Consider the following 12,131-nt stretch of genomic DNA (forward strand, 5'->3'; position numbering starts at 1 on the left):
GCCCATCTATACAGACCTCCAGATCTTCTATGGTTGGTATTGAGATTAAAGGTGTGTGTCTCCATGCTGGTGGTATCCTTGAACACACAGAGATCTGCCTAGCTCTGCCTCCCAAGTGCTGGGATTAAAGGCATGCACCACCACCGCCCAGCTTCTGCTGTGGCTTGCTATTAGCTCTGACCCTCAGGCAACTTTATTTATTAACATACAAATAAAATCACATTTCAGTACAAATAAAATATCACCATAACCTTGCATGTCACTTTATTAGTCTTCAATCTTTATCTTTATACATTTGAATTAAAATATGATTACGTCACTTCCCTCTTTCCTTTACTCCCTCCAGTCCCTCTCGAGTCCCTTCCCTCCAGCTCCTTCCAAGCCTCCCTTCATTGAAAGCCTCTTCTTCCCAGGTTATTATTATTACATATATATGCACAAATATAGAAATACAACTTGCTGAGCCCATTTCTGGTGTGTGTGTGTGTGTGTGTGTGTGTGTGTGTGTGTGTGTGTGTGATTTCAGAGCTGAGCTCTTTGTACTGGATAACCAGTTAGGGAGCTCATCCGGGGAGAGGCTGATCCCCCTACACTCAACAGTCCTCAGCTGCTGAAATCCCTTGTCTGAGGGTGTAGGTGATTCCATGACACTTCCCCCTTCCCCATTAGCACGTCTGTTGATGGTGCCATTATTCAGACCTTGTTTATACCACTCTTTCAGCAGACTTCTTGGTATCCAGGCTCTTACAGTCTTCTACACCCACTTCTACAGTGATGTTCTCTGAGCCACAGATGCGGTATCTGTGATGTAACTGTAGCCATTGAAGCTGGGCCCCCTAGAATTTTGTTGATTTCTGCATTGTGTCCAGTTGTGCTTTTCTGTTATGGTCTCGATTTGCTATAAAGAGAAGCAACATTGACTGTGGTGGGGGGGCGGGGGGTAATAGCTACACTTATCTGTAGGAATAAGGATAAGATTGAGCACATGAGGAATTATTATAGTATAGCACAGAGTCTAGCAATAAACTCTCTTCTAAGATCCATGACCTCATAGCCCTGGGAAGGTGGCTAGATCTCCAGTACAAGGCATGATTTACCGCCTGCTGAGCAGGCCTTCTGTTCAATTAGACACCAACGTGTGACAGCCAGTTACTGCTCCTTTATGTTTATCTTGCCATGCTGCTCATTGCTGTGGTACATGCGTGTCACAGCTGGGTAGAACCATTAATTACCATCGGCGCCCCTTTTGCAGCCTGGGTAGTATTTTCTGGTAACAGGGAAGCTAAACCATGGGAAGGAGGCATTTAAGTTAGATTCAGCTCGAATCATCCTAGTCCCGTGTGCTAAGCATGCTGCATCTTCAGCAAGAGCGACTTACCTTCAGTCTCTGGGAGACAACTAAAGACAATAACCATTGTGTTTAGTTGTTGTTTCAGGAATCACTTGGACTATCCTGATCAACCAATCTAAAAGAGATTTCTCATGTCTAGTGCTGGGGGTTCTGTTAGTCTATGGATCCCACAAGCCTCTTGGTGGGCATGCCCTCTGGTATGCTGAGGTCAAGATGGGCAAGCAATTCCTTTATTGACTGTGGTAACTTCCCTGGCCCTATCTGAGTTTCATTTATTCAATCATTGTTTACTAAGTACTTACACCAGATACTATCTGAGTCAGTAGAGACAGAAGAGGGAACAATATACACAGTGTGATGGTTCATCACAGCTGTCAACTTGATGGGTTTCAGAGTCACCTAGGAGACCGCCTCTGGGAATGTCTGTAGGGGAGTATCTATATTAAGTTAGCCTCTAGGCACGGCTGAGAGGGATATCTTCATTAGGTTAGTAGAGGTGAGAAGACTTGCCTTAACTATGGGCAACACCATCCATGGGCTGGAGTCCTCCACCGAACAAAAGGGGGAAAGTGAGTTAGGCACAAAGATCAATACTCTGCTTCCTGACGGGGTGTGCCATGTGATCAGTAGCCCCCATGTTCCTACCACTATGCCTTGCCCTCCATTGTGGGCTTTCCCTCAAACTGTGAGGCACAATCAGTCCTCCCTTCCATAAGTTGCTCTCGTCAGGTGTTTCACGACTGCAATGAGACAGATGACTAATACTCGTAGTGATTGCTCTTATGGATGTTTAATTTAATGGCGTTGTGGGGAGGGTGTCTACCTTTGGCTTCATTGAGAAAGTTATATTTCAGACGAGAGCTGAAGAGAGGGAGGCAGGCATGCAACGACCTAGAGAAAGGATGTTTCAGTCAGAGAAGACTGCCAGAGCAGAGGCAATGGGGCTGCACAAGGAATTCTTGGCAGCAAGCGGATTACAGCACAAGGCCAATCAGGAGAGGAATCTAAGCTAAGGTAGAAGACGTAGTGGGGCCACACCATCATCATCGGGGGTGATGGCAAACCTACAAAGCCAAGGTTCCCCTTCCTTGACCCTCGTTGCTCAGCGTTCATGGCCTCGCCACCTCTCAGCTTAAGTACCCCATCCCGGCGCTTTTCTTTGTTTAGATCTGATTCCTGAGAGAAGCCTATTCCCTCCACATCCAAACCACGCAAGGCTCTATGGGTGCCCTCTGCTAACCCTGTCATCCCTCCCCACTTCCTGTAATCTTACTTTTGTATTTCCTGCCATTCATGGTCCTTCATTAGTCAGATCTTCTAAATAGTCAGTCTGGGATGTTTCTCCTTGTTTTCTCCCACTGATTGGAATTGGACCATCTCCCAAGTACACTGCTTTCTCTGCAACCCTTTAATTGGACCATTTTCCTCACACCCCCACAGACTGCGGGGCCTGGAACAGAGGCAGGGGCTCTTTCTGGTTTTCAGGCTGCTTCTCTTTCTTCACCTACACACACCCATACTTCAAGCCTCTTATCATCAGCTCATGCCATCCACGACCTGTCATTATAGCTGCCGTTTACCAACTTCCAGCTCATCTACCTGACTTCCCAGTGAATTATAGCTCCTTACCTTCTTCCCCATGCCCGCGACACCAGCCTTGTCCATCTCAGGCAATGATAACTCTTTCGAGATTCTCCCGGGAAAACCCTTGATGTTGTCCGTGAGGTCCACTTTCACACGCCTCATCCAATCTATTGCTATCACCCTCACCACCACCCTCAGACGCATCCCCCAGAGTATGCGCCTCTCTTCACTCCAGACTTGACTTCCTCTCTCCCTAAATTACCACGGCAGCCTCAGAACAGATTTTCCCACTTAGGTATTTGCTTCCCGGGACAGGGACTCTTAAAACCCACATTACATTATAACTAACTCATGGGCTGAAATCCTAGCACCGGCTTTCTTTCTGTTTTACTGAGTGAAAAAAGCCGAAGTCCCAGGGCTGGCCTACTGAACTTGAGACTTCCTGGCCCTGGGCTATTCACGGTAACATTCATTAGGCTCCCTCCTGTACAGAGTCCCTTCTTGATTCTCGGAAACCAGATACGTCCCTGCCTCAGAGCATCTGAGCTGCCTGGAGGCTCTCCTCACAGATCTTCCCACAGCAAATCCTCTCTTCTTTAATGCACTAATCCAGCGTCAGCTCCTTCCAAGCAGAAGCACAAAACTGAAATGTAACCGCCCTCCCCAGCATTGCCCGGCTGCTCCTACACTGCTCCGCTTTTCATCTGTTCCACACGCCACTTCTGATGCCGTTGTTACTTTTACCGTTCATTAGCTTCTGATATGCTTCAGGTCTAGAGCGTCCCCCAAGGACCCACATGTTAAATGCTTGGTCCCAGGGTGATATTCCTAAAAGATGATAGGGTGGGGAATGGAAGAAGAAAGTTAGACCATTGGGGTTTACCCTTAAGGGGGATAAGGGAACCCCAGTCCCTCCCTCCTTCTCTGATTCCCAGCTGCTGTGAGGTGAGTGGTCTTCCTCCGCCACATGTTTCTGTCATGAAGCATGGTGGCTTCACAGGTCCAAAGCAGCAGCGTAAAGTGATCCTGGATGGACCCCTATGAGACTCAGACTAAGGCAAACATCTCCTCCTTTGAAGTTGTTTCTCTCAGGTGTTTTGTTACAGTAACAAAAGGATGAGTACACTATTGCCTTCATCAGCAGATTGTAAATCCCATAGGCAAAGATTATGTTTTCTTCTGTTGGCCCCTTCCCCACTAAAGATCCATGTCTTTGGAATCACGGCACGTGATGAAGCATTGGGGTTACACAGAGAGAAATTAAAGCCACCGAGAGTTTTAAGCAGGAACCTGATGAGATCTAATTAACTCTTTGAAAGGTGACTTTGGTTGCGCTGTGGTTACAGGGTCAGCTCCAAGGGACGTGGAAAATAGACTCAATGTGTGGCTTGGAGATACCGCTGACAGAACAGTACTGAATGGGCCATCTGAAAGAATGGAGACACTCAAGGGGACTCAAGGCTTGGCATCTTCAGAAACTGTGTTCGAATGACGTGGAGATCGCCTGAGAAAAGGGGCAATTGGGATCGTACAGGGGGCCTTCCCTAGGTCCTTGATGCTGCCTTGCTTCCTAGGCTGCTGATACCCTTTCCTGACTCAGCCACCACTCTCTGGCACTGAGATGACCAATGAGCAACACTACCAAGGATTCTGGCTCCTCCTGTGATTTAGATGAGGGGGAAAAGGGAGCTGGGAGGGCCTGGGTAGACTATGTATCTTCCCAGTCTTCCACAGAGTAACCTCTCCTTGTCAGGATTTCCCCATGCCCAGAGCTCCCCGTGCTGCGGGCTTTCTTCCTCGATTTTGGAAGTGTGTCTGCCAGGAGGCAGAATGGCAGAGAAGATGGCAGGGGAAACAGTGGCCCAGGACAGAGTTGGGTTTCCCTTCAAAGTGATGCAGTCTTGTGGGGAGGGGAGCAAGCTTGGGCGTTGTGGGAGAGGATGGTGGTTAGAATTTTAAAACCTCTCTGAAAGCATTCTAAAGGAAGGATCCAGGGCTGGGAAGGTGGCTCAGTCGGTAAGGTAAGGTGCTCGCTATGCACGCATGACAGTGTTGGAGAAAGACTTCTACATGGACACATATGCACGTGTATCTCCACATAAACACGTACATACAAACACATACACCCACACACCCACCTACCCGCCCTCCCCGCGCGAGCACACATAACACACACACAAGGGAAGGAAAAGTCAAATAAGATGATACTGGACATCTTATGGGAATTACCCATGACAACAGTGCCCATGCCACCAGAATGGCGGGACACTAAACCCTTGCCATGCTGTCACTGGTGACGCAGCCCTCAGGCATTGTGGGTCCAGAGAGGTCACATTTGGCAGTCAACTTGACTTCCCTCAGTGGTAAGAAGCAAGAAATATCACTTCCCCCTCTTCTCTCTCACGGGGCTCCATGTAGCATCTCAGGCAGGAGACTAACTGTATGGCGACTGCCCTTTGACGGAAGCTGGTACATTTTGCTACTGTACTTTGCAGAAACATCCTTTATCTCACACAGCCAAGTCTTTCGTGGATGCCTTGGAGTCTATTGCTCCCATTCTCCATCTTTATTTTCTATCCTTTATTTTCTATCCTTCCCTTGATTCTTTTTTCCCCCAACTCTTATGAGAAATGATTGCATACAGTTTCCTAAACTACTAAAATTCAGTTTCTCCTTAGAGTGACACCTGTCGTCTGGATCCTTCTGCAGGGCAGAGACAGGCTACAGTTGCCAACACCCACCTACCCTACCCCATCACGGTGCCGGAGCGAAATCCAATTAAATTTTAAACTGAACCGGGGGAAAAGAGAAAGAGAATGCTTTACTTGAAAACCCATTAAATTCTCAATGGCCAGAAAACTAAAAATATCACCTCAGGATTGCTCCTAAGAGGATTTAAACATATCTGGATAGAAGTCATCACACACAAGGTGTTCAGCGTGAAGGAAGATCATTCAGCAGCCCTGTGTGATGGACCATTTCATGGACACAGGAAGTCTCTGTCTGCCTTCTTTCCAAAATAAATAAAATGCATAGATCATAAAATCTTAGTTAAAATAACATTTCCATATAAACGACCTTGTTATTGTGCTCTGTTCTAAAACTACTAAGGGACCGTGGAAATTATTTCTTAAAGAATTTCTCTAGGGCTGTTAAACAATCCAAAAAATATTTCTTTCGATGAAAATACTCAGCTCCATCTACCAAGAAATTGCTTTTATAGAGAGAAATGTGAGTTGCCCAAATTGCCCATATTTGCCTCTTTCCTGCAGCTGAAAATGCTATGTGCTTTTTGGTAGCATATTAAATTCTTGTATCCTTTTAATACTGCCAAAAAAAACTGCCATAGCAATTTAAACATGACAATCTGTTCACCCAAGGCATGGAATCCACTCTTTTGGGAGTTGGGAATCCCAGAAGAATTGGCACCAATTTATTGGTGCACAGTAATCTAAGAGTATATCCAGCTTCCACCTTCCACAGAATCAGCTTATTTCCCTGGAAATTCAATATCAAATGCACTTTCACTGAGGTAAACATACACGCCACAAGATTTACCACCTTGACCATTGTTAACTGCCCAGTTCTATGACCCTGAGTACAGTTATATTGTATCATCATCAACCTTCTCCAGATCTTCATCATCTTCCTCAACAGAAACTCTGCAGCATTCAATGCTAACTCTCCATCCCTCCCCACCGCCCTCCCCTATCCCCTGACAATCACCGTTCCACTTCCTGCCCCTGTGAATATGAATGTTGCAGGAACTCACAGAGGAGAAATCCTGCAGTATCTGTCCTTTTATGACTGGTGTATTGGACATAGCATGGTGTCTTCCTGATTCATCTGTCAGTAGTGTATGTCAAAACATGGTCTTTCAAGGTATAATAATACCCTAGTGCATGTCTACAGTATAGTTTATATATTCATGTACCTATCAGTGGATACTTTAGTAGCTTTCACATTTGGATTGTTGAGAATGATGCTGCTGTGAGTGTGGATTCACAAGCAGAGAATTCAATTTCTAGAAACTGAGAGGGGGAGGCTAAAGAGATGAATCCTCAGTTAAGAGCACTCTCATTGCAATCATGGGTACTAGAGTTCAGATCCCCGTACCCATGTAACAAACTAGACAACACACACACACACACACACACACACACACACACACACACACACACACACACACGGGAGGTGGAGGGGACCAGGATTTTCCGGGATTGCTGGCGTGCAGCTTAGTTAAAAGAATACAAACTCTGGATTGAGGGAGAGACCTTGCCACAAAGGCATAGGAGGAGAGCGATAGGGGAGAATAACAAACACCTCCTGGCCTCTATGCAGGCCCAGGCACATGTACCCTCTCTCACACACATTCACAGACAAATGTGCATATACTCATAACTGCATTAATATATATACATATATATATGTATATATGTATATATATATACATATATATACATATGAATGAGTAGGTTCTTTATAAAGGTCATGAAAGGTAACAATTATGAACACTTAACGCATTCTTCCTTTTCCCTTCCTAGGTCATTTTGCTTAACAGCCAATGATGAGAGTAATACCATGTTTAAGCTGCAGGTGGCAGCAAATATCCAATAAGCTAAATAAACTATTTGGCAACAGAATTGCAGTTTTGTTTCTGTGCTCAGTTCTTCTCAATTGTGCTCAGTTCCGCCTGTGCTCAGTTCCGCCTCTTCGGGGTGGAGTTGGCATTCTTCTCCAGCTTCTGCTGTGATTTAATGGTTTATACGTTTCTCCCAAATGTTCATAGTTAAAATGTATCCTTATTGTGAGGTGTTAAAAGGGATGGGGACTTAACCCAGTGTCGGGTTAGAGGTGGATGTTTGGAGGTGATTAGCATAAGGTACGGTCATTGGTGGAATTACCATGACCAAGTACTCAGACTATAAAAAGGAGGGGAGCCTCCAAGTCGAATACATTCCTGGTCTTTGTCACGTGATGATCTACATTTGCTCTTGGACTCTGCCAGCATTAGGATATCATCAGATAATGGTCATTTGGTTTTAGGCATCCAGGCCAGGAGCCACTTTTTTGTTGTTGCTGATTCTTTTGTTAGTTAGTTCCTGTTTGTTTGTTGTGAGACAAGATTTTACATCCACAATGTAGCTCAGGCTAGCCTTGAGCTCAGGATTCTTCCACCTTGATTTTCTGGCTTGGGAGTTACAGGCATGTGCCAGCATGCCTTGCTCGAAAACTTTGCTTCATTAAAATGTATCCAGTCTGTGGCTTGTTATTAGCATCAGGAAAACAACTAATACTATCTCCCATGTTCAATGTAAGGAACACCTGAAATGAATGATAAGTGGCGCTGGTGGCAGCGTGGAAAGGTCACGGTCACGACAGAACACAGTAATAGTTTTAGAGCTTTATTAGGAGGAAGAGGGGTGGGGGAGGGACCAGGCCTGGGAAAGAGCACATGCAGAGGGCAGAGAGAAAGACAGTGGAGGGGGGAGAGCAGAGCTGAGAGAGAGGGGGTGGGGTCTGCGTCCAGTTTTTTAAGGGATCCAGGTGAAGTGGGCTTATGGAGCTACACCACACATGCACTGATTGCATGACCACACCATGCACGTAGTCCCAGCGCACATTGATGACGTAAGATGCAAGACCCTTTGCTTAACTCCTGAACTGTGCATGTGTGGTCATGTAGCTGGAGTGAGGGCAAAATTCTAACACCACCTGCACCTAAAGTGGGTTTTTTTCTTATTATTATTTATTCTTCTCTCATATAATATATCCCAACCACAGCCTCCCTCCCCTCTACTCCTCCAATCCCCCTGCTGCTTCCCCTCTCCTCCAAATCCACACTGCTCCTCTGTTTCCCTTCAGAAAAGAGCAAGCCTCCCAAGGATATTAACCAAACACAACATAACAAGATGCAGTAAGACTAGACACACACCCTCATATCAAGGCTGGACGAGGCAACCCAGTAGAAGGAAAAGGGTCTCAAGAGCAGGCAAAAGAGTTGTTGATACCCCAACTCTCACTGTTAGGAATGTCACAAAATCCCAAGCTACACAACTACAACATATATGCAAAGGACCTAGTGCAGACAACCCATGCAGGTTCCATGATTGACACTGCAGTCTCTGAGTCCCTATGAGCCCTGCTTACTTGATTCTGTGAGCTGTGTTTTCCTGGTATCCTCAGCTCCTTTGGTTCCTACAATCCTTCCTTCCTCTCTTCCACAGGGCTCTCTGAGTTCTGCTTAATGTTTGGCTGTGGGTCTCTGCATCTGCCCCCATCAGCTGCCATTGGAAGCTTCTCTGATAATGATTGGGCTAGACACCAATCTATGAGTATAGCAGAATATAATTAGGAATCATTTCATTGACTTTTTTTTTTTAACCAGTTGTATTTGGGTCTACCTTAGATCTCTAGGCCATCCAGCTTCCAGTTTCTGGCCTTCCAGGCAGTGTCAGTCATGGGCTCCCTCTCATGGCTTAGGCCTCAAGTTAGACCAGTCATTGGTTGGCCACTCTCAAAAGCTCTGAGCCACCATTGCCCCAGCACATCTTGTTGGCAGGACAGGTTGTGGATGAAAGGCTTTGTGATTGAGTTGGTGTCCCACTCCCACCACTGGAAGCGTTGCCTGGTTACAGGAGGTGGCCAGTTCACGCTCCATATCCCACGTGACTAGGAGTCCTCACTGGGGTCATCCTCATAGATTCCACGAAGTTTCTAGTGCGCTAGGTTTCAACATCACTCCCAAATGCCCCGGAAGCATTATTCGGGCTAAACTATTTGAATTTTCAAGGGCAGTAAATCCAAGAATTAGTGTCTGAGTGCTTGGAATTCTACTCAGTCCTTTTCCAATCCCACTAAAATGTCTCAGGCAGCTGCAGGGTTTTACTCTTGCCACATCTTAAAGCTCTGAAAGTAAGTGTCTGTGACTCATGAGGCATTGCTTCTAGCATTTCTATGTGACAGACACCACTAGTTGCCTAGCCAATATTGTTCTCACCTCCTTCTCTCCTTAAAAAAAAAAAAGCCCAAATTTTAATGAAGCTACAGTGCACCCAACTAAAATCAACTGCATTTCTTCACCTGCCTTGCAGCCAGCTATGACCACACAACACAAGTCTCTTCTCACAGTGAAAGTTCAAGTGTGTTGGAAATGAAAATGTACTTGCTGAGTGAGCTCCAACCCACCCTGTTTCGTGACGGTTTCTTTCATTAGCTTTCCACCTAAAACTTGGGTGACCAAAGGGAAGGGCATTTGTATTGAAACAGGGAGGAAACCAGGAATATTAAAACCACTTATCAAGCTTTGTGAAGGAAGAAAGGGAGCATGGAGCAATGATGAGTAGGTGAGGCACACCTCCATCCCTGAACCCCACTTTTAACTGGGATCTTACTTCCGAGTACAACTTTCTACTTCCTGTTACATGAGAAAATTATCCTATATAGATTTACATTAGATGAATCAGAACCAAACTGTTTTTGGTTTTTTGAGCAGAAAATTATCCTATATAGATTTACATTAGATGAATCAGAACCAAACTGTTTTTGGTTTTTTGAGACAGGGTTTCTCTGTGTAGCCCTGGCTGTCCTCAAACTCACTCTGTAGACCAGGCTGGCCTTGAACTCACAGAGGTCCACCTGCCTCTGGCTCCCAAGTGCTAGGACTAAAGATGTGCATCACCACTGCCCAGCCAGAACCCAACTCTTAAGTGAGAAGAATGGATACTCTCTGAGATGGGTAGCCAAATTAAAATTCTGTTTAGAGAAAAAAACCAATAAATATACTAGGATTTCTTTTAACTGAGAAAGGTATATAAAACACTGTAAAACCATGGTTTTTAAAATCAGACATGAGTCTATAAATACAAAAACAGTATATATACAATATTTAAAGCAATAAGTTAGGAGACTTTTAGATAACGGGAAAAATAACATTTAGAAGTAGGATAAACAGAATAGGATATAATTTTGTTTTATTTGTTACTTATATATTATTTAGTGTATCCATGTGAACCTACATGAACTTATGTGCACCATGTGAGGATGATTTTTTTTAATAACAAAAGTAGATCTACAGTTCCTAAGATGTCTTATAAAATCCTTATGAACAAAGGAGACATTATTCAGTAAGAGGTCAGGGTTTACCCTGATGCTACAATAACTCATCTCTGAAATGCCACAGTCAAAGTAATCCATATCCTATTATATTTCATAAGAATTTTTGAAGATCTATGAACACAACCAAAGCACTTGTCTAGTGAAATGAGCATGTGTCAACATCTGAGACAGAGGATGGGGAGAAGGAAGGGAGAGAGAGGGGAGAGAGGGAAGGATTCATAGGAAAGAAGGGAAAGAGCTGGAGAAATTATTCAAGGATCAGAGCACCCAATTGAGCTAGGCAGGAGGAAAGTGAGGGTGAGGGACCCTGAGGCTCATGTGCTCCAGCCGAGTCTAAGCTTCTAGCCCTAATTTCACTTCTATACTTAGAGCAGGTCTCTTATCACTTGTGAAGTGAGAGATGTGGAATGTCTCATGATGCTTATAATTTAGCAGCAGAATAGAAAACCAAGACACACTGGCACAAAGAAAATAGTGTGCTGCAGTATATAATTAATGACTAAATTATACGGTTGGGTTTTGAGAACCGCTACAGAAGCCAAGAGTACAGAGAGAGCTGTAAGACCAGGGAGAGCTAGGAAGAGTTTCGTGAAGGAGCTGGGAACAGGGAAAATTCACACAGAGAAAAGCAAGACAGAACTTTCTAAGTAGGAAGGAATGAGTCAAGAATGACTGCAGATTATTAGCTTGTTGGTGGGCAAGAAGGAAGGCTCACTTTGGGGAATAGTGGGAGTAGATTTATATATTTAGTGTTGGGCTAACACATAGATGCTCTCAAAACCTTGGAAGAAGCAGTTGGGAATAATGAGAAGTAAATCCTATTTCTAAGAGAATAGAGATAATTCACTATGACATTCCCAACTGCACTCAAATCCTCAATGATCAGATAACCCAGCTGCATCCCAAGGACCCAATTTTTACCAAGTATTGGCCCATGTGCTGTGGGATGTTCTGTATAGCAAATGTGTTGCTCTGATTGGTCAATAAATAAAACACTGATTGGCCATTGGCTAGGCAGGAAGTATAGGCGGGACAAGGAGGAGAATAAAGCTGGGAAGTGGAAGGCTGAGTCAGAGAG

General features: G+C 44.8%; 1 pseudogene; it reads left to right on the top strand.

Annotated features, from left to right (window-relative positions):
* The first annotated feature begins 1,868 nt into the window (after positions 1 to 1,868).
* LOC128118760 (synaptobrevin homolog YKT6-like) overlaps positions 1,869 to 12,131 on the top strand; it is a 16,812-nt pseudogene continuing 6,549 nt past the window's right edge.

Source organism: Peromyscus californicus, unplaced genomic scaffold (assembly GCF_007827085.1).
Source record: "Peromyscus californicus insignis strain IS unplaced genomic scaffold, ASM782708v3 Scaffold_22__1_contigs__length_63687245, whole genome shotgun sequence".
Lineage (NCBI taxonomy): Eukaryota > Metazoa > Chordata > Mammalia > Rodentia > Cricetidae > Peromyscus > Peromyscus californicus.